The sequence below is a fragment of the Fukomys damarensis genome, unplaced genomic scaffold, assembly GCF_012274545.1.
Source record: "Fukomys damarensis isolate Sample0158 unplaced genomic scaffold, DMR_v1.0_HiC HiC_scaffold_2, whole genome shotgun sequence".
NCBI classification, from domain to species: domain Eukaryota; kingdom Metazoa; phylum Chordata; class Mammalia; order Rodentia; family Bathyergidae; genus Fukomys; species Fukomys damarensis.
In genome coordinates this window covers 6,200,366-6,225,597 of record NW_022900914.1, presented here as the reverse complement: position 1 = coordinate 6,225,597, position 25,232 = coordinate 6,200,366, and the positions used below count along the sequence as shown (strand labels likewise).

Below are 25,232 nucleotides of genomic sequence, written 5' to 3'. Positions count from 1 at the left end.
CCCCCCCCCCCTCTCTCTCTCTCTCTCTCTCTCTCTCTCTCTCTCTCTCTCTCTCTCTCTCACCTTCAACAAAAGACTTAAGTTTCTGGTTGGTAGTAGGAGGAAATCCAATCAAAGTAAACCAATTTGAGGCTCATTTTCAGTCTTCTTAAGACCTGGTCTATAGTTGGCTCACCCTTGTTACTAAGATTTAGTTAGTCAGAAATTTGTATTGAAGGCCAGGGCGTTTTTCAAGGCTCCTCTATTTCCAGCGCCACAAGACTATTAAAAATTCTGCTTGGTTTTCAGTCTCTTAGCAGCCACTTTCTGCTCAACTTTTCTGCCTATTGGCTTCTGCTGCTTACTAACTAGTCATAGCTTCTAGAGGAAACTGAGTTTGGGCCTCACTTCTGTTTAACTGTTTTCTCTTCAGCAACTTGGTCTCTCCAGCTCCAGGTACTATAGTTACCCTGAAGTCTCAAGTTCTCTCCATTCACATAAGAGTACTAAAATCCCTCCCCATCTTTTATTTCTTAGCAACTTTCCCACCTCTGGGTGGTATCAAATAAAAAGTGGTGAAAACTCATTCAGAAACAACACACATGACTTTTCACACTAATAAAATTCAAAATTCAAAAATAAAAACTTTTAACAATTCAAACAAAAAAGAATTTCTTTACTTTACTAAAAATTATCAAACACTGGGGCCGCGAATTTAGCTCAGTGGTGCTGTGCCTACAAGGTCCTGAGATTGAACCCTGGTACAAGAAAACAAAACAAAGCAACACAACATAACACAAAACTATCAAACACATTAAACATTAAACTTCGTGAAAATATACATGAATTTCACTTGTACCAGTCAACTCAGAAACCCTAGACAACACAGTATGTCAAGAAAAACAAAATACAACTTATTAATTCTAAAAAAGGAAAAGACCCTCTAAAAGTTATTTGCATATAACACCTACACCTAAAAAAGACAATCGGTGGAATATTATTGAAATTAGTACATATGCTTATAATTATGTCAAGAAATGAAAGATACATCCCTGTACTTCTGGGTTAGGGGAGGTGAGGAAAACAGGTAGTAACAATGAACAGAACAGAAAAGTAAACTGTGAATAGAGAAATGAATAATATATATAATAAAGATATAATTATCCTCAAACTAAATATAAATGCAAATAGCATCCTAACAGAAATGTTAATGCTTCTTATGAAGATGATTACAAATACAGAAAAAAGACATGTATATACATATACATTTAAGAATAAAGAACACAAACTGTTTTGAAAAAGAAGTAAATTTTTTGTACTATCAAATATGAATAATATTTTGTGCTACAGTAATCAGTAATAGGTGGTGATGGTGTATGAATAGAAAAGTAGATGAAAGAACAGAGATTGTAGAAATACACACCCATGAACAGGGTCTACATGCCCTCAGTCTACATGCCCGTTCCATCAAGTGATGCTGTGATAATTGGCAAGCTATGTAAATAAAAGTAAACAAGATTTATTTTCCACATCATCAAAAAGAAAGATCAGATGGATTAAATTCTCTCATGTGACAAGTAAATCTCAAATTACCAGACAAAAAAAGTATGTGGGGAGAGGAGGAGGAAGTTTTTGTACAAGAGTTTCAGTTTTGCAGATATAAAAGTTCTAAAGACTTATTGAATAACAATATGCATTTTTGCCCTGGTCCTAGGAATTAAACTCAGAGCCTTCACATTGAGCTACATCCCAAGCCCATTTTTATTCTTGAGACAGAGTCTCACTAAATTGCTACATTGGCCAAGTTGGACTCCAACTTGGGATCCTCCTGTCTCAGCCTTTTGGGGTGATGGGATTACAGGCCTACACCACCACACCCAGCCTGCATGTTTTTAACTCTACTGTACACTTCAAATGATGAACATGGTAGATTTTGTTGTGTGTTGTTCAACAACGATTTTTTTCAAAGTATAAGTATTTTTATGCACCTGAGCAAAAGAAGCCCTTTTCAAATTAACTAAAAGTATAAACTAAAATGTACATATAGATATAAAGAAAAAAGATTGATAAAAGTGGATATTTTTAAATAATTTCTAAGCAATTCTTATGGAAAAAATCTGAATGACCCTTAAAAATTAAAAAAAAAAACTCACTCAATTAGGGGAAGTAATATTAAAAATATATATTTTTTCTACTAATAAGATTTTTAAAATTGTGAAAGATTTATAAGAATTTACAATATGAACTAATACTGTAATGATAATGGCAAAGGTTGAAAAAACAGCTCTGAACAACAATGAGGCAGTTATCTTCCAAATAAAATATACATACACCACCATGTATTTACAGATGATCTAAGCACCATCTAGAAAGTAGTTTTGACAGGAAGAAAAATATCACACCTGAACCTCTTCAAGGTCTATAGCCAACTGAAAATTTACAGAAAATATCAAAAACAAGAAAACATGCTAAACAATGCTACAGGGATACAATAAGAGAGGGTCACAGCATGCAAAAAATCAAGACAAGTAAATGGCTTTCTTCACTCAACATACTGCAAAAATTTAACAGAGAGAAAGACAAACACAGAAATTTGAGGTAAAAGGCCTATAAGTCTATTACAATGTGAACCATATTTCAATTCAGACAAAGCAGTAAACACACAGAACAAAAATGTTTTTGACATAAAAACAATTGAAAATTCAAACACTAATGTTATCAAGTAATTACTGTTAATGCTAAGTGAAATAATAGTATTCTGATCATGTATTTTCAAAAAGAAAAAGAAGACCCTATCTTTTCCAGATCCATAATGTTTTCTAGATCAAATGATAATTGTCTGGCTTTGTTATAAAACATGAGAGGGCAGAAAGTGGGTAGAAATATAAATACAAACAAAATTGGCCATGGACTGATAACTGTTGAGGGCAAGTAGTTTGTATTCTATTCTACTATGGCATATTAAAGTTTTCCATAATAAAACATTGAAAATGCATATACTATATGACTCAGCAATTCCATTTATCTTTATCTACTCTAAAGAAACTCTTACATGGGAGCATAAAAAGACGCACAGAGCTACTCCTTTCTCTACTGTAATAAAACCATAGTACAGTTGTAGTATAAAATGCAATACAGAAACTGAAAACATAAAATACAAATTTGCATGTACTACCTCCAAACAGGTTACTGAAAGAGTAAAAACATATTGCCAATCTATGTAAATAAAATAATCTATACAATACTACACCCATGAGAAGTTCAAGATTATCCTAGGAAGGACACAGGACCCTGCTCCCATGGTGAGAAAACAGGCTCTATGAGTGTGGCTTTCAGAAGTGGCTGGATCTAAAAGTATGGCCATTAAGTCCAGCAGTCTGCTTGACCCTGCTAGCAGAAACCAGTGGTTGTAATGCTTTCCCCATTTATCAGTGTGAGCAAGGACATTCCTCAGCTTGGATGGCTGCCATCATCTGGGAGGAAGTGGGGACTCCTCACAAATCCATAGGCTGTAAAGCTAGGTGGAAAAAATCCTAACTTGCTGGATTCCAAGGCTGCAGATGCTAGAAAGAAAATACTAATTGAAAAACAGAGGATGGGCAGCAGAAGTGACCAATGTGAGGTCAGGGTGTAGAACTAGAAGATATGGCTGTTGGCACTGACCAATTAATGGGACAACTTATGAAACAACAGTATGAAAAAATGTGTCAAACAGCTAAAAATGGGTATTAGTGAAAAGTCAGAAGACAGTACAAATGGTGTTAAAAAAAACTGTTTATAGAAATAATAGCCGAAAACTTTCTCAGTAAGAGAAAAGTAAGGTACACAGAACCCCAAATAGCTGCAATCAAATAACATTTCCAGACATGTCATAATATAAATCCCAGAAGTCCAACACAAAGACAATATTAAAAGCTGTTATAGAAAGGCAACAAATCACTGATAAAAGTAAATTCATTAGAATTACAGCAAACTTCTCAATACAAAGCTTAAAGGCCAGGAGAGCCTGAAGTGAAGTGTTTCAAGTCCTAAAAGTAAACAACTTCTAACTCAGGATGATATATCTTATAAAACTATCTTTCAAAACTGATGGAGGAAAAAGGTCTTTCCATGACAAAGAGCACAAGAAATTCATGGCCATCAAACCAAAACCCCAAAAACTTCTCAAGGAAATCCTAGAAGGAGATAAAGGAGACCACAATTTCAAAGGGACTAACAGAATGAATATAACAGGCAAGGTGAGAGTTAAGCAGAAAGAGGGAGGAGGGGGGAGGGAAGTGGAAGAAGGGGAGAAGAGGAGAGAGAAAGGGAGGCAGGCAGGTAAACAGCAACAGGAAATAATACTATGACAGGAATAAGTCAATAGCTTTCAGTAACAACTTTCAATGTGAATGGACTCAATTCCCCAATCAAAAGACACTGATTGGTAGAATGGATCAAGAAACAAAAACCAACAGTATGCTGTACACGAGAAAAACATTTACTCCAAAAAGAAGTTCACAAACTAAAAATCAAAGGATGGAAGACAATATTACATGCTATGGGAACCCAAAACAAACTAAGCACGAGTACTTATCCTATTTTTAGACAAAATGAACTTGAAGATAAATCTTGTCAAAAGAGGCAAAGAAGGTCATTACATACGAGTTAAGGAACAACTCAACAGGAAGAGATAACAATTATAAACATATGATACTGAACACTGGTGCACCCAACTTCATAAAACATTAATGGAAATAAAAGATCAGATAAGGGCTGGGGATTTAGCTCAGTGGTTCCTGCCTCACAAGCACAAGGACCCAAGTTCAATCCCCAGTACCAAAAAAAAAAAAAAAAGATCAAATAAACATCAACACAATTACAGTGGGGAAACTCCATATCCTACTGGTACAAATAGAACAACTAGTCAAAAAGTCAACAAAGAAATATCAGAGTTGAACCAAACTTTCAAATATAGAATTAATGGACATTTGCAGAATATTACACCTAAAAACAAGTAGAGTTTCTCCAAAATAGAATACTAGCCCATAAAGTTTGCTTAAATAAAATGTAAAAAACTGAAATCTTACTATCATATTATTAGATCATAATGTAGTAATACTAGAAATCAATGGCAAAAAAAAAAATCCTCACAGATATTATCCAATTACCCAAATGTGTGGAAACTGAACTATACACTCAAGAATAGTCAATAGTCACAGAAAAAAATCAAGGAAGAAATTACTCAGTTTATAGAATTAAACAGTAGGGCTGGGGATTTAGCTCAGTGGTTCTACTGCCTGCCTCGCAAGTGCAAGGACCTGAGTTTGATCCCTGGTACAAAAAAAAAAAAAAAAAAAAAAAGACAGAATCAAACAGTAATGCCACTACAACATATCAGAACCTATGGGGCACAATGAAAGCAGGCCTAAGAGGTAAGTTTATAATAGTGAATTTTCATATCAGAAAAATAGAGCAAGTCCAAATAAATAATCTAATGATGTACCTTGAGTTCCTAGAAAAACAAGAACAATCCAAATTGAAAGCTATTCAAGGGAAGAAAATTATAAAATTCAGAGGAGAAATGAAAGAAATTGAAACTAAAAAATAGATACAGAAAAAAGAAATCAGTGGACCAAGAGGTGGCTCTTCAAAAGAATAAACAAAAAATGACTACCCTTAGTCAATCTTACCCAAAAACGTAAAGAAAAGATCCACAATACAATTAGAAATGAAAAAGATGAAATCATAATGGAAGCCACTGAAATCCATATTATGAATAACTACTTCAAAAATCCATACTATAATAGAGTAACTTAGAAGAAACAGATTTCTAAAAACATATTACCATATTAAACCAAGAAAATATAAAAACCCTGTATAATCCCATAACAGGCAATGAAATTGAAGCAATAATAAAAAAACCTACCAAGAAAAGCCTAGGACCTGATGGATTCACCACTGAATTCCTCAAGCACTTCAGGGAAGATTTAACACCAATATTGCTCAAAATGTTCAATGAAATTGAAATGAAAAGAATATTTTCAGCTATTTGATCTTTTCCAAAGGAGCCAAAATCATGCTGAAGGAAAGATAAGCTTTTTTTTGAGACAGGGTCTCACTATGTAGTTGAGCCTGACCTGGAACTCACTATGTAACCCAGGCTAGTCTCAAACTCACAGGACCTCAGCAAACAAACTCCTGCCTCACCCTCCAAAGTGCTGGGATTATAGGTGTGCACCACCATGCCCAGCTCTATTTTTTTTAAATAACTTTTTTAACACGTTCACAATAGGGCTCTAATTTGTGTTTCACTGCTAGGAGGCTCTGAATTGAATTCCAGCATCTGATGTTAAACAGCTAACCACCAGTGGTTCAAGATGCCCAATGGGAATCTCACTGGTGTACATATCACCAGTGGTCCAAGCTGGAGGAAATGTGTTAATAAACAGTGCTGGGAAAATTGGCTGACTTTGAAATTGGCTAAGATTGAATCTAGACCCATATTTCTTATCCTGTGCTAAACTAAAATAAAAACAGATCAAAAGTCTAAATGTTAAAACAGAATCTGCTGAAAGATAAAATAGGTAAAACTCTTAAAGACATAGGTGTAGGCAAGAACTTTCTGAACAGAATCTCAATTACATAAGAAATAACATAAAGCATCAACCAATGGCATTGTATCAAATTAAAAAGCTTTTGCACAACAAAGGAAACCACAGAATGAAGAAATAACCTACAGAAGGAAAAAACAACCTACAGAACAGGAAAAAAAATTTGCCAGCTACTCCTCAGATAAAGGACTAATATCTAGAATTTTATAAAGAACTCAAAAATATTAGACCTCAAATAAAAGACCCAATAAAAAACTGGGCAACTGAAATGAGTAGACACTTCTTATAAGAAAAAGTACAAATGGCCAATAAATACATGAGAAAATAATCAGTATTACTGGCCACTAGAGAAATGCAAATTAAAACAACACCTAGATTCCATTTTAACTCCAGCAAGAATGTCCATCATCAAGAAATAAAACAATAACAAATGCTGGTGAGGCACACAGGGTAGGGGTGGTTTCTACATTTTTGGCGAGAATGTAAACTGGTAATACCACTACAGAAATCAGTATGCGATTCCTAAGACAGCTAAAAATAGAAATTCCATTCAACCCAGCTATTCCCCTTCTACATATCTTCTGAAAAGAGTTAAAGATATCATATTACAGTGATACATATCCAGGTTTATAGCATATCTTATATGCTGTATGTTTATAGCATACACTACAGCATGTAGTTTATCCAGTGATATATATCCATGTTTACAGCAGCACAATTCATAATGGCTAAATCTTGTGAACAACTTATATGCCCATCAATAGATGAACAGATTTTTAAAATGTGATATCTACACACAATGGAGTACTACTCTGCCATAAAGTAAGATAAGTATGAGTTATTTGTAGGAAAATGGATGTACCTGGAGACTGTAATGTTAAATGAAATCAAGACATACAAGCCTAAATATCACATGGTTTCTCCAATATGAGAAATCCAGAATACAAATAAAGAGCAAAATAAAAGCTAAATAATAGAAAATAGGTAGATCTTTTGTAAATGGAAAGGGAATCAAGAAATTGATGGAGAAGGAGGAAGAGAAAAGGAAGGGAATGCAAGAGAATTAAGAAGCATTACGTACATGTACCAACTCCCAATGAGAAATGTAATCATATACTGCAAATATGTACTAGTAAAAAATTGTTTTAAATGAAAAACATAATCTTGGTAAAAATTTTTATATTCAACCACACGAAACTCTCAATACTCTTATCATTTTGCCTTCAGAAAAACATGGCAACTTCCATGAGGTTTGACCTAAAAGATTACTTTCTGATACAATACTATTTATTATTGCATGAAATTATTTATTTCAGAAGTATAACACACTCATGAAAATTTACTTATCAAAGATAAACATACCTGAAAATTTATCACAGATTTCCATTAGGTGGTTAGAAAACACACACTTTATGTCCCTAATTTTACCTGACCAGTTAGCAATATAATTCCAACACTTCTACATTTTATCAAATTCACACACTGAACATATCGATATTCTTTAATCCAACAATTAACAGATTGAAACAAAAATACTGTAATTTTAATCCCAGTCTTTGAGGATGATGATGATCATCATCATCGTCATATTATCACTGGGGAGGACAGTACTGGAGACTGGACTCAGGGCCTTCACAGTGAGTTCCATTCACAGCCCTTTTTATTTTTTGACAGGCTCTCACAAGGAAGGACTCAAACTTTCAATTTTCTTGCCTCCCACATGGCACAATCACAGATACGCACCATCATGCCCAGCTTTATCATAGTCCTAACAGATTTTTAACATATAAGCTTTATGATTATCATCATTAGCTATGTTTCTTTGATTTTTCACTCATTTTTGCATAATGAGAAGAGGTATAACAATATTCCAAGAACTCTATACATAATACTTTATGTGGTGTCCCCAAATCTCCTTTATGAAAAATGAAGGGGTATAATACAAAAAAGGTTATATTTTTTAAAAAGTTAAAAATATAAAAATAAATCAATAATTATAATTGTCATCACAATGACTAATACTAAAAACAAATCTTTGGTAATAGGCTTTACTAAAAACTGTGGGAAAGCATGCAAAAAATATCTCACCTTCTATTCTTTTTGGCAGGGTGGTATGGAAATCAAACTCAGGACCTCGTGTTTGTCAGGTAGGAGCAGCACCGCTGAGCTACGTCCCCAATCCCATTACCTTCTATTCTTTTTCTTACATGTTTCTCCAATGTATAACCTCACTGATTTATTTTCTACATTTAATTTAAAGACATTTTATTTTTTAAAAGTCAATCTAAACAAATCATTTCCCTGTTCAAAATCCCCTAATAATTTCTCAGAATTTTAAAAATCTATAAGCCCTTAAAACCCAAAGGCTGTAGCTCCTCTATTATTGCTGTCTGTTCCAGTTACAGGATTTTTTTATTAACTTTTTAAAAAATTGTATTTTGTAAATGATCATGCAGTAAATTGACTTTTTTGGTACATATATATTTATATGAATTTAAATGTTGAGAGTTTGGGTTTTGTCTATTTGCAAGTTTGTTATGGTACTAAAATCAAACCCAGGGACACTCTACCCCTGAGCTACAGGCCCAGATCTTTTTGAGATAGGACTCAGTGGCCCAGACTAGCCTCAAACGTGTGGTCCCCCATATCACCCTCCTAAGTAGCAGGATTACAGATGTGCACCTCTGTGCCTAGTCAAATTTTATTACTATCACCACTAGAAAAATATTAGAAGAATTCACGTTTTATTGTCACACCCTCCAACCACACCTCACCTCTAACCATTCTGTTTCAGAATGGCTCTTTTTGTCATACAGTAGGATGTCACAAAAAATGGAAAGTATGCCAGATTTTTTTTTTTCAGCTTTAATTGAGTTTATTGGTACGGGAAGTATGCCAGCTTTTGAGAGCGTCTTCTTTCACCTACCACAAGGTCTCTGCTATTCATCCAGGTTGTTATGTGTATCAATTATTATTTTTTTATTACTGAGTGGTACTTACTGTCTTATATACCACAGTTTATCCCTTGCCCATAAAAAGTTGGGTCGTTTCCAGTGTTTGATAATTATGAACAGAGCTGCTATAAACATTTGTGCATTTTTAATGTGGAAAATATTCATTTTTATGTACTAGAGTAAATACCCAGCGTGTGACTGCTAGGTCATAAGGTAAGTATATATTTAACTACATGAAAATGTTTCAAATTGTTTTCTAGACCATAAAAAAATCAGTGAGTTCAACTTAACATGAGTGCAACAACCATGTTACACTGCACTCCCTGACAAGACGTGATGGAAGGGCGCCCCACCTCTGTGCTGTTCCCAAAAACCTACAGCCAAAGTCCAACCCTGAGAAACATGAGGCAAACTCAACCTAGTGACATTCTACAAAACACCTTGCCAGTATCGCTCTAAAGCAGTAGAAGTTGTCAAAAACAAGGAAAGACAAACTGACACAAACTAGAGACTAAGGACACAGGCAGGATCCTGAATTGGATTCTGGAAGAGAAAAGGGTTATTAGTAGAAAAATGGAAAATTTATATAAAGCCTCAAGCTTAGTTAAAAGTAATATATCAATGTTGGTTTCTTAGTTTTGAAAGTTGGTTACAAAACCATTGTTGTGTAAGTTGTTAACATTTTAGGAAACTGAGGTACAGGACATTGTGTACCATTCCTGCAGTTCATCTATAAAATTTTTCCAAAATGTCTATTTTTAACAGAAATATATGATGTTCACTATCCCTAGAAATGTATGCGAATTTTTTTACATCCTTGACAGCATCTAGTACTGTCATGATTTCCTATGTTAGTTATTCAAATAGGTATACAGTGGTATTTCACTCTGATTGTGACTTTAATTTCCCTCACAGCTAATGATTTTGAACATCTTTTCATGCACTTATTTACCAGCCATATGTCCTCTTTGATAAGATATCTGTGTCTTTTGCTCTTTTTATTTTATCTATTTTTTAATTTTTTTTGGTACCTGAGATTGAACTCAGGACCTCATGCTTACCAGGCAGGTGCTGTGTCACTGAGCTACATCCCCAGCCCTTTTTGCTCATTTTTAAATTCAGTGGTTTCCTTACCCCTAGGTTTTGAGAGTTCTTTACATATTCTTGAGACAAGACCCTAATTGGATATATTATTTGCAAATGCTTTCTCTCAATGTTAGCTTGCATTTTCATTTCTCAATATTTGCTATCTTTCAAGAAACAAAAACTCTGAATTTCTATGAAGCCCAATTTGTCATGTTTTTTTTTTTCTTTAATGGATTGTTCTGTTTTTATGTATGGTACTGGGGAATGAACTCAGGGATACAAGCATGCGAGGCAAGTGCTCTAGTCAGACTATAGCCCTAGACTTACTTTTTATTTATTTTACTTTGAGACAGGGTCTTCTTAAATTTTCCAGGCTGCTCTCAAACTTGAGATTCTCCTGCCTCAGCCTCACAAATAACTAGACAGGCATGAGCTACTCTGCCCTGCTGGATTGTGCTTTAGTCATATCTAAGAATTCTTTTCCTAATCTTAAGTCACAAAGATTTATCTCCTATGCTTTCTTCCAGAAGCTTTATAACTAGATTTTTACATTTGTATCTGTGATCCATTTTGTTGGTTATTATATAAGATGTAAAGTATAAATTGTGTTCTTTTTCTTTGCATGTGAATTCAATGCCATTATTTATTAAAAAGGCTTTTTTCCACTGGATTATTTTTATACCTCTGTCAATAAATTAGCTGTTCATATGTGTGTCTTAATTCTAGATTATTTATGTTCCAAAAAAGTCTATGTGTCTATACCCTTGCCAATACTAAACTATCCTAGTAACTCTACTGACATTCTCTTAGGACTTATAGTTTTCCTCATATATCTAACAAATCCTAACTCATCTTTCAGATTTCATCTTAAGTGTCACTTCCTGAGGAAAATCTTTCCATCAAGAAAGGCAAAGGGCAACTCAGGGGCCACCAGTGGATTTCCCAGCTTTGTCAGTCCTGTGTGTGTCATCACCATCACCCCTCCCTGCCTCTTCCCCCATAATGCTTAGCTATAAAGCCCTAAAAGCAAAAGGGAAAGTGTTCTTGTCACCCTGGGCGGCAAGAAATTGGAGGACTGGGGGAGCTACTAACAATACCCCATTCTGCTTCTGTCCTGGAATCGTGATGGAGTTATAGAAGATTCTCTACAGTGGAGAAATGTCTAGGTGTATAAAAAGGAGGAAACTTCTAGGTTTAACAACAACAACAACAAACCTAAGCCAGTACTGAGGAACAGGTAATCACACTTTAGAGAACAAGTGTGGGGGTAAGACTTCCTTCAAGGAGCCTTTTCCCTCCAAATGCTATTGTTTTTTGTTTTGGTTTGTTTTGTTTTTTTGTTTTTTTTTTGTTACCAGGGATTGAACTTGGGTCCTTCCACTTGTGAGGCAGGTAGCGGAACCATTGAGCCAAATCCCCGGCCCCCGGCCCTTAATGCTGTTAACAGTAATGATTTTTAAATGTTATGATAAAAAATATTAAAGTGAACTAATATTTTCTAAGCATTTGTTATTTTCCAGGGACAGGGCTAGTACTTCACACATGTATTCTTACACAGGTTTTACAAGAAGTCTATGAGACAGATACTATTTCTAATTTATAAAGACCCTGAGCTTATGTAGTTATTTTCCTCCATTCTCTTCCTCCCTCCCTCTCCCTTATCCTCCCATTCTTCGTCTTTTTCCACCCCATCCCCCTTTTCTCTCTCACTTTTAACACAGAGGATCAAATCCAGCTCACACTGAGCTCCAGGGTTTCACTAAGTTGTTAAATTACCCAGCTAGGCTAGAACTTGGAATCCTCCTGCCTCAGTCTCCCAGAGTGCCACCACACCTAGCTGCTATTTTCTTTTATTCTTATCTTCCTTATTTGTTTTTATAATAATTATTCTTGTTATGAAAAAATAAAGCAATATATGGAAAAATCTCTACTTAGATACTAATTAACAAATTATCAATATTAATTAACAGATACCAATACAAAGATGACATAGATATTTGAGTTATTTGGAAGAATTTTAAAGCAGTTATAAGGCCCGAGTCATGCATGGCAACACACGCCTCTATTTCCAGCACTCTGCAAGGCTGAGACAAGAGGATTTCAGGTTTGAGCCCAGCCTGAGCAATTTAGTCACTGAGATCCCATCTCAAAAGAAAAAAGGTTGGGGATATACCTCAGTGTTAGGACTCCTCATTCTCCAGTGGGGGAGAAAGAAGGGCTGTCAGTAAAATGCTCCAATAAGCAATTATGAAAACTACCAAAAGCATTTTTTAAAGGTGTCAGCAAAGAAAGGGAAGAAATAAAAAACAAAATACAAATTTAGAACAAAAAAATACAACAGCCAAAGTTAAACTCTGGGTGGATTTATTAACAGAATGAAGATAACAGAAGAAAAAACAAGTGATCTTGAAAATAGGTCAATAAAAATGACACAATCTCAACAACAAAAAATAACAGATCTAAAAGAGAATAATAAATACTGGAACAACTGTAGAAGATCCAACATTCTTGCTACCAAAGTTCTAAAAGGAAAGCAAATGAATGGTATTGCTCTCTTCTACAAAAATTAAGTGTACTGTACTTCTCCCACATCCCAATTTATTTTATTTTGTTGAAGTTTCTGATGTTCATAGTCTACATTATAATCACAATTGCAACTTCCACAGGTGTTCAATCTTGGTTGTGTATGTGAGTGAGCTCAGGGCTCACCTGATCTGAAGAACACAGGATACAGCTGGAGCTGTGCCTCACTAAGGCTTACCTGACCCCATATCTGAGTGGCTTCTTTCTACCCAAAATGGCTCTCTATCCCTATACCTTGTTTTATTTTTAATCACAAGTAATTACCTGAATTTATTGCTTTATTTTTCATTATCTGCTTCCTTCCTAAAATTTGTTCCATGAAAGCATGTATCTTATATATTCTGCTCTGATATGATTTGTATGCTTGTTCTTGTGTTGGACACATAGCTTGATACTGAATAGCTGAAAACCTCTTCCTCAGGAATTCAATTTTTAAAGTGTTAGATACAAATTTGGAAGTGTGCTGTCACATATCATTTTAAATCATTGTTATTGAGATAGTTAAGATGCAACAAAAGGTGCCCAATTTAAATATACAGAGAGTGGGCCGGGCATTTAGCTCAGTGGTTCAGTGGCCTGCCTCGCAAGCGCAAGGACCCGAGTTCGATCCCCAGTACCAAAAAATAAATAAATAAATAAATAAATATACAGGGAAATGAGTTTTGTCAAATGAAAGCACCTGTGCAGCAGCCGCCCCCCCACACCACCAAAATGCTTCTTTGTAACTCTTTGCAGTTCAGACAAATTTTGCTTTAACCTATAAGTCTCCTTAATAAACTCTATGAAAAATGATTAGATGTATAGCAGACCTTTTTCCTACACCCACCAGATAAAGGATCTGCTCATGTATTTATATTTAGTTAGAAGGGAGAAAAAACCTTCTGTTCTTCTCATGCTGCACTGTGTCTATAGACCTCTCTCCTTTTCTCCAGGGGGTGTGTGCTTGTCCAATCCATCATTCAAGCCCCAGCTCATGCACCTTCTCTATAAAGCTCTAAGTCTCCCGTTTCTCCTTCTCTTCTTCAAATTAATCTCTATGTTCCCATGGCATATTACAATCCCTTTTTGTCAATATTTGTTACAGTTTACAAATAATTCTTATTTCCTCAGAGAAAGGTCTATGTCTTATGCATGTGTGTAAACCCAGCATCTGGCATGCAGAGCAATCATACTTGATAAATACTTATTATATCTCAGGATTCAGGTAAAGAAGCATAGCCGGCTCTACAAAGCCCTTTCTAACTCAAACCCTCACCAAAACAAAATAATTTATTAGGCACTTAGGTATATTCTTCTAAAATACTATTCAAATAATTCAATTTAATTGTCAGTTCAATTAAAAATTCATTATTTGGTTGTCTAAAGTCATCATTTAAATTTTTAATTTTAAATATTAATGTTCATAAACACCTTGATAAAATTCTCACTTTTTAAAAAAGAACCTGCACGTTTATCTAAAGATCATTTGTTTTTCAATTTTATAAACAATGCAGAACTTGTTTTGCAAAAAATTGGCAACAAATTGGTTCTTCTTTAAAATCTTCTCAGTTTATTCCAAATAAACGTCAGGATCCTAATTCAGCATAATAGCCTGCTCATAAAAGTTAATTACTACCCAAATCTCACTAACATATTAAAGGCTAGAGAAAAAACAATAAATGCAATTTTTCCTAAAGTTATACAGAGAAAACTGTGCCATCAATTCATAATTTTTAAAACATCTGATTCTTCACTAGAAGCTTTTAATTTCAAAGCATATCCTAGCAATATTTTTGATAGAACAATGGTAGCTGACATTGTTTTCTTCTGTGTTCAGTAAATAGATTAAGAATCAAAAGTATGGCTGAGAGAACTACATATTTGTGGGGCAAACTGAACAGAGTTGTTTTATTTTAACCCCAAATACATTTTACATCATTTTAAACAACGCTTCAGTAAAAATTTTTCTGTGTTATCTTTAAATTTTTATTTAATATTCTAATAACACCATCCTTAACAAACTTTATCTCAAAATTAATAAAAACATTTGTAGAAAGAAACCAACTATCAGGTTTCTATCTATAGTTTAAGATGAGAAACAACTACTGAGGCTCCAGTCTACTTTACCATATTGCACTGATTCTCTGAGTCTGTCCCTATGCACCAAAGCCACATCAGCTCTTAGATTTCATAGCTCTTTCCAGTGATAATCTCTGTTGAAAAGCCCTCAGTACCTTCCCATACTGCAGAACAAAGTCCCATCAATAAGCCCACTCAGGATCCCACCTTACCTGTGCCTCAGCCAGTCAGTTCCTACTGCCAGGTCTCTCCTCAGGCTAATCCCTCCTGAAGCGTCTTTCCCAACCCCTAGTACCCAAAATAACAGTTTACTAAGCTTTCAAGCCTTAGGTCAAACTACTTAAAAAAACTTCACCAATCAGTTCGTTCCCCATTTCCCTTAGTTACTAAGTCCTTGGGAACAATTTCTGTATGCGTATGTTTAAATTTTTCTTTTAACGCTATTCCACTGGCTTTTTTCCTTTAAAAAATGTGCTAGTAACTGTTGAGTACCCTCTATACACAAGCTAGTCCATGCACTCACTTTACAACAGAACAAAAAAGATACAGTGCCTGCTATTACAACACTTACACTTATATGACATGGAATATGAACTATTTTGGCATTAATTTATTGCAATGTATCAAATTTCCTACTGCTGACCAATTATCTTCAATTTTTAATATTATAAGTAATGCTATTGTGAACATAGTTCTAATATAGCTTTGTTATTCCTTGGATTTACTTATGGTCAGTTCCCAAGAGTAGAATAGTTAAGTCAATGGCCTTGAATATGTTTATGGCTTTTAAGATATATACTACCATACTACTAGACTTCCAAATAAGCTTTTCTAATCCCAAGAGCAATGCATGAGTAGTTGATTCCCTGTGGATTGCTTTATTATGTCTGCTTAATTAGAAAAAGTTATTCACTATTGTTTTAATTACCAAAGAGGGTGAACACTTTTCCTTATGTCTGTTTACTTTATGCTGCCTTATGACTTAATGGACTTGTCCTCTGTTGAAGTATTCACTAGAACCTTAGTGTTGTAAACATTTTTTTATAATACAGTAATCATTCAAGTTCATATTTGTAAATGTTTTCCATTTTGTTTTGTTTCTTCTGAGTTTTAACTGTGTTGGTTTTCTATACTATACTCCTTAGAAGATTACTATTCTTTACATAGTTTTACTACTGTTTTAGTATTAAGAAGCTAGCCATTACATTCACATATGGGTAGGCACAACACTAGCTCTTCTATCTGCTATCTGATTGTCCCTACACTTATTAAAACTATCTTAACACTGACAGATACCATGCTCACTTATTTAACATTAAATTCCTAAGCCATGTTTTCTCAATTCTAAAAGTACTTACTTTTCTTAAAATAATATTTTTAGGTTTCTGAAACTCAGGTATCATAATTAAAATTCAAAAAAAATCTACCAGTAACCAAGCAAAAAAATAAGCTGTGATATATGTTTGCTTGCTTTTATGTGAGCCTATGGGAAATATCATTCTTGAAGTTGTCTGTTTATCTGTGACCAAAGCTGAGTTAACTGCATAAGTAAATCATGTAGAGTTGAATTATAATTTAAATGTGAAAGTCTAACTTGCTTGAAAATGGTTTCCAAGAGGTTGAAACATGACTAACACAATAAAATGAAAAGCTATTGTGATGCAAAAATTGTGTTGAAAGCCAAGTAAGGGCAACTAAAAGCAGTATAAATTGCACAATCTCTCAAAATAGATCACAGAATTATCAGAGCTAGAAGATATTGGTGTGGCCAATTTGCATTTTATGAAGTACTATCACCCAAGTGCTAGATATCAATCTGTCAAAAGTTTCCAGCTGACTCAAAAAAAGGAAGTTATTTAATTCATGGTTTATCTATAGAAAAACTGAAACTGTGAATTTAGCCAAAAAAGAAAAGCAGTTAAATTCCAGACATATGGCTCAAAGCTATACTGATAATCATAATGCACAAGACTAAGAAAGCAAACACAGGCGAGGAAAAGCAGCATGATGGAATGGGAAAAGGGATGAAACTCAATCTTATGATTCCAAAAACCATGGTTATATGGATAAATGTACACTTAACTCAAGTTAAGGCCAGCTGGGGCTATACCAAGACCCGGTCTCAAAAAATAAATAAATAAACTTAGTACGTTTCTCTTTTTTCCTGAAAATACATTAAATCTGTGGTATCATGATTAATAGAATTAAGAAAATATATTGTGTAAATATATTTGTTTACATCTGTTTAGTTATTCATTCACTCATTTCTGAGTAGAGAACAGAGAATCAAGAAACAAAATTAAAACTATACTGTGTAAAGATGAGCTCTTTCCAAGGTTCTGGAAGTGACTGTCACATAGAAAAATATATAGGTGAAGAAAATTCAATCCAGCTGAAAAAAAGACAACTAGTGAACTAGGCAAATACCATAATCGAAATCCTTATGAAATTAAAGATGAATAATAGCTGAGAAAAAAAAAGTGTGTCCTGATTCAGCTAAAAGTTAAAGTATTAAGAACTTATTAAGACTCTATGGTACTTGACCAAGATTCAGAATATCATGGTGGGGGTGGAGGGGTGCTGAGGATTGAACCCAGAGCCCACACGTTAAGCATGCATTCTTCCACTGAGCTATGTCCCCAATCCCAAAATAGTATAATTCTTGATTAACCACCCTCCCATTGCAAGAGGTTCCCAAGAGTGAAAATGAAAGGGATGTGCTATTCAAAATCACTTGTTAATTATTATCAAAGGGTTTGGATCATAGGCAACAAGGGCTTCCCTGTCTTAATTACAGGTAAGCTAAATACCTGAAACAATGAGAACTTACCAACCAGTTTCTTGACTTTTTTATTTAGGCCCATGTCTTAACCCACAGGAAAAGAAGATGGAAACGGTAATCAAGAATTTCCACAGCCAGCCATGATGGAGAATCAGGGATAAGACTGATACTCCCAATTTAGACAACCAGAAAACTGGATAAAACATTCAACAATGGTTTCATACTAGATAACATTCACAGCAAAAGAGGGATCCCTTTTATTGAGGATATACTCCTAAGTGAAATAAATAAGTCACACTTGTGTAAATACCAAATTGTTTCTCTGGTGTGAAAAACCACAACAGTACATAAGATCCTAATGATATAATTGACAATGTGAAATAGGAAGAAAAGGGCTAAAGGTGTAGGGAAAGTGGGAAGGGTAGTGGAAAGGTAATAAGGGAAAAGAAAAATTATGAGAGAATGGAAATAAAGTGTTTGTAAATGGGGAGTGTAGCAGGGGGTGAAGGAAGGGCAGGGACAAGGGGAAAAGACAAGGGGAAGAACCAAGACTTGTCATGTAAACGTACAAGATCCCAATGATGAATGTAACTGTACTGTATACCTAAAATGTACCAATAAACTCAATGAGAGGGAAAAAAACAGGGATCCTTTAGAAAACGTGGGAAAATGAAGTGGGTACTAACCTGTCACAGATAAAAGGAAACTGCCGGAGGTTAGGAAAAGGGCCACTGGAGCAGCAGGGGGTGGGGGAAATAGGCCAAAGATCCCTGAAATTCATACAAGGTTATGAAAAGTTTGCATTCCCACTGCATAGGCTGAAAAGACCTCATAGTAGATGAGACATCATGTAAAGCTCTTAAAAGGAAATTGACTTCTAAGTTAGGGGGAAAAAGGCTCTAGACCCACCCTTAAAAGCTTCTTTAAAAAAGTAAGTCTAAAAGACATTAAACTGATCTAAAATAATTCAACCGCATAAAAAACTTGGACCAAAATTATTGAAAGGAATACAACAAAATCCAGCACCCAGTAACAGAAAATTCACAATATCTGATAGCTAATCAATTTATAGACATGAAGAGAAAGAAAAATACCACCTATAACAAGGAAAATAATAAATCAATAGCAACAGACACAAGAGGGAGACCAGAAAAAGGGAAGAAGTGCAAAAATAGTTAAGATTATGGCTCACTGAGGATCCAATGGTAATTTCATACTCCTAATTGGTAGCAAGGGTGGGAAGGGTGAAAAATGAGGCTGAAATGGTAAGCAGAAGCCAGATAATAAAGGAATCTCTACAGATTCTGTTAGGGAGTTTTGATCTTTATCCTGGGGGAGCCATGAAAAAAAATTTGGGCAGAGAAATGCCATAGTTAACAGTCTGCAGCATCCATAATGGATTAGATAAGAGGAATGATAGGAGGCAAAGGAACCAATTAGTAAAGATTGCTATATAAATCCAGGCCCATGGAGACATGTATATATACCTGAGAAATATTTGCTATTGACAAATATTTGAGAATTAAAATAAATGACCTTTATTGGTTATGTGTAGTATGCAAGGGAGAAAGAAATAGAAGATAATGGTCAGGCTTTGTTTTAACCACTGGGCATGCACAGTGGTTGATATTTAATTGAATACGATAAACACTGTGGGGGAAAAGTGGGTTTGGAAAAAGAAAGTGAGGGGAAGATGAATTCCATTTTGACCACACTACGTCTTGGGTAATCCTGTAAAATACTACAGAAGCAATGCCAAACAGGCAACTGAACTGATTCTTTTCCTCATTTCCCAAGCTCAATCCATTACTAAATCCTGTCAAATTCACCTTCAAAATACAGTATAGCACACATCTGCCTACCTCTCTGTTATTATCTTTTTCAAAGCATCCATCTCCTTCCATGATTGCCATACTTCAGTCAGAGTGATCTTCAAAAGTACCAATAAGATGATATTACTCTCTACTTAACTCTTTTAGGGTGGCTTCCTTTTGAATTTTAAAGGAAAGGCATTGCCTAACAAATCTCCGTGTGATGTTACCCTTTCCCCTCATCCGTCATGTCTCTTGTTAAGACTCATGTACACTGACCAGATTGGCCCATCTTAGTATCTCTGCACTGAGGAACTGCTCCACTTCCTGTTAACTCTTCTCACCTCTCAACACAGCACTGCTTTTTGCCTTCAGATCTTATCTCAACTATCATCCGGGATCCTTTACTTATCACTCTCCATCCCACTATCTGGATTATCTGTTTTAATAGCACTTATCAGAATCTATACTTGTGTTTATTTTCTACAATACATGCCCCACGAAAACAGAAATCTTATCTTTGTGTAGATGGTACAGAGTTGACCTTCAATAACTGTCTGCTGAATTAACAAGAAAAAAAAGTAAACCTATCCCCAAGAAATCTCACTCTGCTAGAATACTGATAGGAGATTCAAACTGATTTCATAACATAAATTATAATCTGTAGACTATTTTTCATCATAGGGGTTATTCTGCTCAAAAACCAGAAAGAATTTACTGAGAACACAATCTGGCCTCTGAACCAACTTTTAAGGAAAATTCCTTTGAACTTCTCTCCATCATGTTTAAGTTTAGATTTAGAAAAAAGAATCAGCTTGTTTCATAATTCATTTCAAGGAGATTTCAAATAAATTGCTAGGGTGAATAAAGTCCCTTATAACATTAAAATTATTGTCTTGTTGTTGTTGTTTTTGGTGTTACTGAGGATTGAATCCAGAGCCTTTGTACTGAACCACATCCCCAGCTCTTTTTAGAATATTATTATTTTGAGACAGAGTCCTGCTTAATTGCCCAGGTGGGACTGGAACTTGTCATCCTCCTATCTCAGTCTGCGATAGTGTCAGGATTGCAGGCAGTACCACAGATACCAGCTCTCTTACTTATTTAACTCCCTTATTGTTTTGTTTGTTTGTTTGTTTGTTTTGTTTTGTTTTTTTGGTACTAGGGATTGAACTCGGGACCTTGCACCTGAAAGGCAGGTGGTGGCACCACTGAGCTAAATCCCTGGCCCTCTCCCTTACCCTAAAATCACTAAAAAGTTTTCTCTTCCTTGTTAATATGTTATATTTACTAATTTTATTTTTTAACCCTAAGAAATGTTCTTAGACTATTCATTTCTGTGTTTTCTGTTTTTTCATGCATCGGTTCCTGCTTTTAACCCATTAACAATCCTTCCTTTCCCCTTGGCATTGTGTTGTTGTTGTTGGGTTTAGTTTATCAACTGTGAAACTGGGTACTTAGTACATTTCTTTCTTTCTTTCCCAACTTTGAGGCTAATTAAAATTATGCATTTCCTCCTAAGCACAGTATTAGTCCTAGCCTGACTCTCATTCCAGTTTGATAATCAGATACTATATATTTTATCTATTGTTAAATATTTATATAAAAAATATTTGTTTGCTTTTTCCAAGTGGTTGGAGTTTTACATTTTAAACTGTTGTAGTCAGAGAACGAATATATGTAGTTTGGGTGGTTTTTTTTTTAATTAATGAGGGTTTTCTTTATGGTTTAATCTAAAAAACATTTTTTTAATGTTCCAATTGGAAAAACGTACTTAGTTTCAAATTAAAATTAGAGCTTCATAAGTAACTAAATAAACTCCATTATTAGAAATGTAGGTGTTAAGATGTACTTCTTTGGGGATGCTACTGTATTAGCTTTAAATTCATCTTTACTATGTGAAGAATAAGGACAGAGATTCACAATTTTGTACCTAATCTCATTTTACATTTACTCTACTAGACTGGTCAGGAAAAGAGTGCTTCTTAATGATTAAGAAATTCCTAATTTCAAAAAAAAGTCCAAAAATTCTAAAAAAAATAGCTAACTAATTCATTCCACTGTTATACATAGATCTCTACGGTGTTTTCTGTAGTGGTAGGGATCAAACTCGGGGACTTGCATGTGCCAGGCTAGTGATATACCCCATTATGTTCATTTTTAATTGAGGAAGGTAAAGTGATAAAATACGTGAAAAAATCACTCCATATAAAACACCACTGGACTAGGGGTGTGGATTAGTGGTAAGGTGTGTGCCCAATACGTGAGAAGCCTTGGATTTGATTTCTAGTACTATTAAAATAAAAGCTATCATCAAAACCAATAAAGCTCTTTTTTTTAAATAAAATCATACAATGTAGCTTGACTAGTGAGTAGCATTTATATCTTTGACTATTCTTGTTATGAGACACTATATGACAACTAATACACTTATGATTATAGGCGACCCATCATATCATAAACATGCTAACCTAGTGAAATACTTAAGTCCTTTGTGTTCCCAAATCTATTTGCATTTGTTTAAACTAAAAGAATAATTCACTTTTTAAATTCTGATTGAAGAATTGGGTACTAATTTCAAACTTGATTTCACCTTAAGAGAGACAGAGAGAGAGATGGATGAATTCTGGCTTTACTGACAAGAATTTAATTTTTAAGTAAGTCTTCATACAGTTCTATATAAGGTAGATATAATAATAACATACACTTTATGTAACTGGGACAGTATCTGAAAATTGTATGTCAGCCACATTTGGTGGCACAGGTCTAAAGTCCTATATCCTTGGGAGGCTGAGGTAGGAGGACTGCTTCAGCCCAGAAGTTTGGGGCCAGCCTGAGCAACATGGAAGGGGAGAGGAGAGGAAAGGATCTTATCACAGTGCCTGATACAGCAATCATTAAATATTAGTTATTACTATCATATTACAATGCTTGCTTAATATCGGCTTTTTCTTTTCACTTGCTACCACATTCTGTATAGACTATATTAGCTATGCCTCCTCATCTACAATTTATCAAAACAAAATTGGCTCAACTAACTCACTGACAAGTTAAACTGAGTACCTCACAGCTATGCTTATTTTTGCATATTACCTTTTGGTTTCCATAGCATCCTAGATTTAGCTTGGAGAACATTTCATCTGTCCTCTAAATTTTTGTGATCAGATAGAAGAATGAGTTTCTGCCACACATTTATTTTGTTGTTCAGATGACATTTTACCATTCCCCAATAATCTATGGCTTTCTTAAATATTCCTCTTTAACACAAATAACAGGTTATACAATTCCAATAGCTATGCCATCACTCAATAAGTGTAATCACCCAATGGAAAGTGAAACTCTTGAAACCTCTAAAATCTCCAGTTTCCAATACTTTGGCATCATTTTTAAAAATACAGTTAAGTCCTCTCTGCTTCCTGACTGCTGAGCCATAAATGAGCCTCCTCTGCCAGGCCTGCCTGCCTTGGAGCCAGCCAACTACGGACTGCAACCTCTACAAATTGTGAGACAAAAATAAAACCTTTCCTCCTTTAAAAAGTACAGTGATGGTGTGAAAAACTAAAAGTGTAAATAAGATCCAAATTGTATAACTGACAATGTGAAATAGGAAGAAAAGGGCTAAAGGTGTCAGGGAAGTGGGAAGGGTAGGGGAAAGGAAATAAGGGAAAAGAAAAAATATGAGAAAAGGAAAAAATGGAAACAAAGTGTTTGTAAATAGGGGAGGAGGAAGAGGATGAAGGGAGGGCAGGAATGGTGAAAAAATGAGAATCAAGATCTGTCATGTAAAGGTACAAGATCCCAATGATAAATGTAACTGTACTATATGCTTAAAAAGTACCAATAAACTCAATTAAAAAAAAGTACAGTGAAAGATACATGAAAAGATTGCTTCAGTTTATTGCTATACAAAAAGAAAAGCTGGGTTGGAGCAAGGAGGGGGGTAAAAACATAAAAATAACATCACTATGTCAGGGCTTCAGATTTCCATCAGGAAAGGGCTATTTGCAATTACAACCCATCACGCCCTCTTTCCAGGGGAAATCAAAACTTCTTTCTTACTACAGCCCATGTGCCTCCCACCATGAAACTTAGGTATCTTCCTGCATTATAATGCCCCCTGCAGTTGGACAAAGAGAAACCAAAAAACCCGTGGAAGATAGGACAGGCCACAATTTCCCTTGAAGTGTTCCAACCTGCCTAATAGGCAAGTATTCATTTAGCAACCAATTCATTCAGTCTTAATTCTTCTCAAACTCAGAAACTGTTTTTTTTTTTTAATTCCTCCCAGAGAACATAGAGATTACTCATTAAGCCACCATAACACATTACCAACAGGTGTTCCCAAGTGTCCCAGGCCTAGGACTTCCTAAAGTAACTAAGCCATATTTCCCCTTCCCCGTTTTAAAAGTTAAAGAATAAAGAACAATATTTAAACAATAGTATAAAATAGTATAAACAAAGTTCTATTTACTAGATACATATTATATGCTAAACGGCACTAGTATGCCTCATTTTATCTAAATGGCCTATATAAAGTGAAGTAGAAGGTTAACAGATGTGGGGGCTAAGAGAAACACACTTTTATCTAAGCATCACACAGAAATTCACCATGTAGGACCAGTAAAATCAACAAGTAATTGAAAGTAAAATGAGCCCTGACTATGCTGCTTACAAATCAACAGGGAAATATAATTTTTAAAAAGAAACTAGATACTTGCTACAGGATAGCTTATTCTTTGGTTTCTTGCTGCACACTAATTTGATTTTTAGACTTTAGTGAGTATCTTGTATCTGTAAAGGAGTAAACTCAATTGGACTCTATATTTCCTACATATTAAGACAATTTCCAAAACCAAATTACAAATGAAAACTTTTTAAAAAACTGAACTGCTTCCAGTATGGACAATGTATCTAGAAAGGTACCTTGATTTAGTATAATAACCTTACGTGTTTTATATGTTTTTTGCCTACTGGTCTGTTAATCTCTATAAATGATAATTAACTTTATAATGACTTATAAATGCATCTGATGATGGCAAAAGAAAAGGGAGTGAAGGGAAGGGGAAAAAGAACCGAGATGTGTTATGTACAGGTACCAGTTCCCTACAATGAATGGAATTATTATGGATTGCAAACAAGCACTAACAAAAATAAAAAATGAAAAACTAAAAACCAAACTCTTTGGCCAGCACACTAAGACAAACAAAATCATTTTCTATAAAGAACACCCAACAGACTAAAGAAATTATGAGAAATAAGAATTCACAGTTCAATCCCCGGTACCAAAAAAAAAAAAAAAAAAAAAAAAAAATAAAGAATAAAATGAAATGATTAAGCTTCTGAATACCAACAGAAAAAATAGGTTATAAATTATAGACCAGAATTA

The 25,232-nt window shown here is 34.7% G+C and overlaps 1 protein-coding gene across 5 annotated transcripts in view; it reads right to left on the bottom strand.

The window, feature by feature from the left end:
* The window catches only part of Ncoa1 (nuclear receptor coactivator 1), a 268,563-nt gene that overhangs the window by 167,912 nt on the left and 75,419 nt on the right, over positions 1-25,232 (bottom strand). The window lies entirely within an intron of this gene.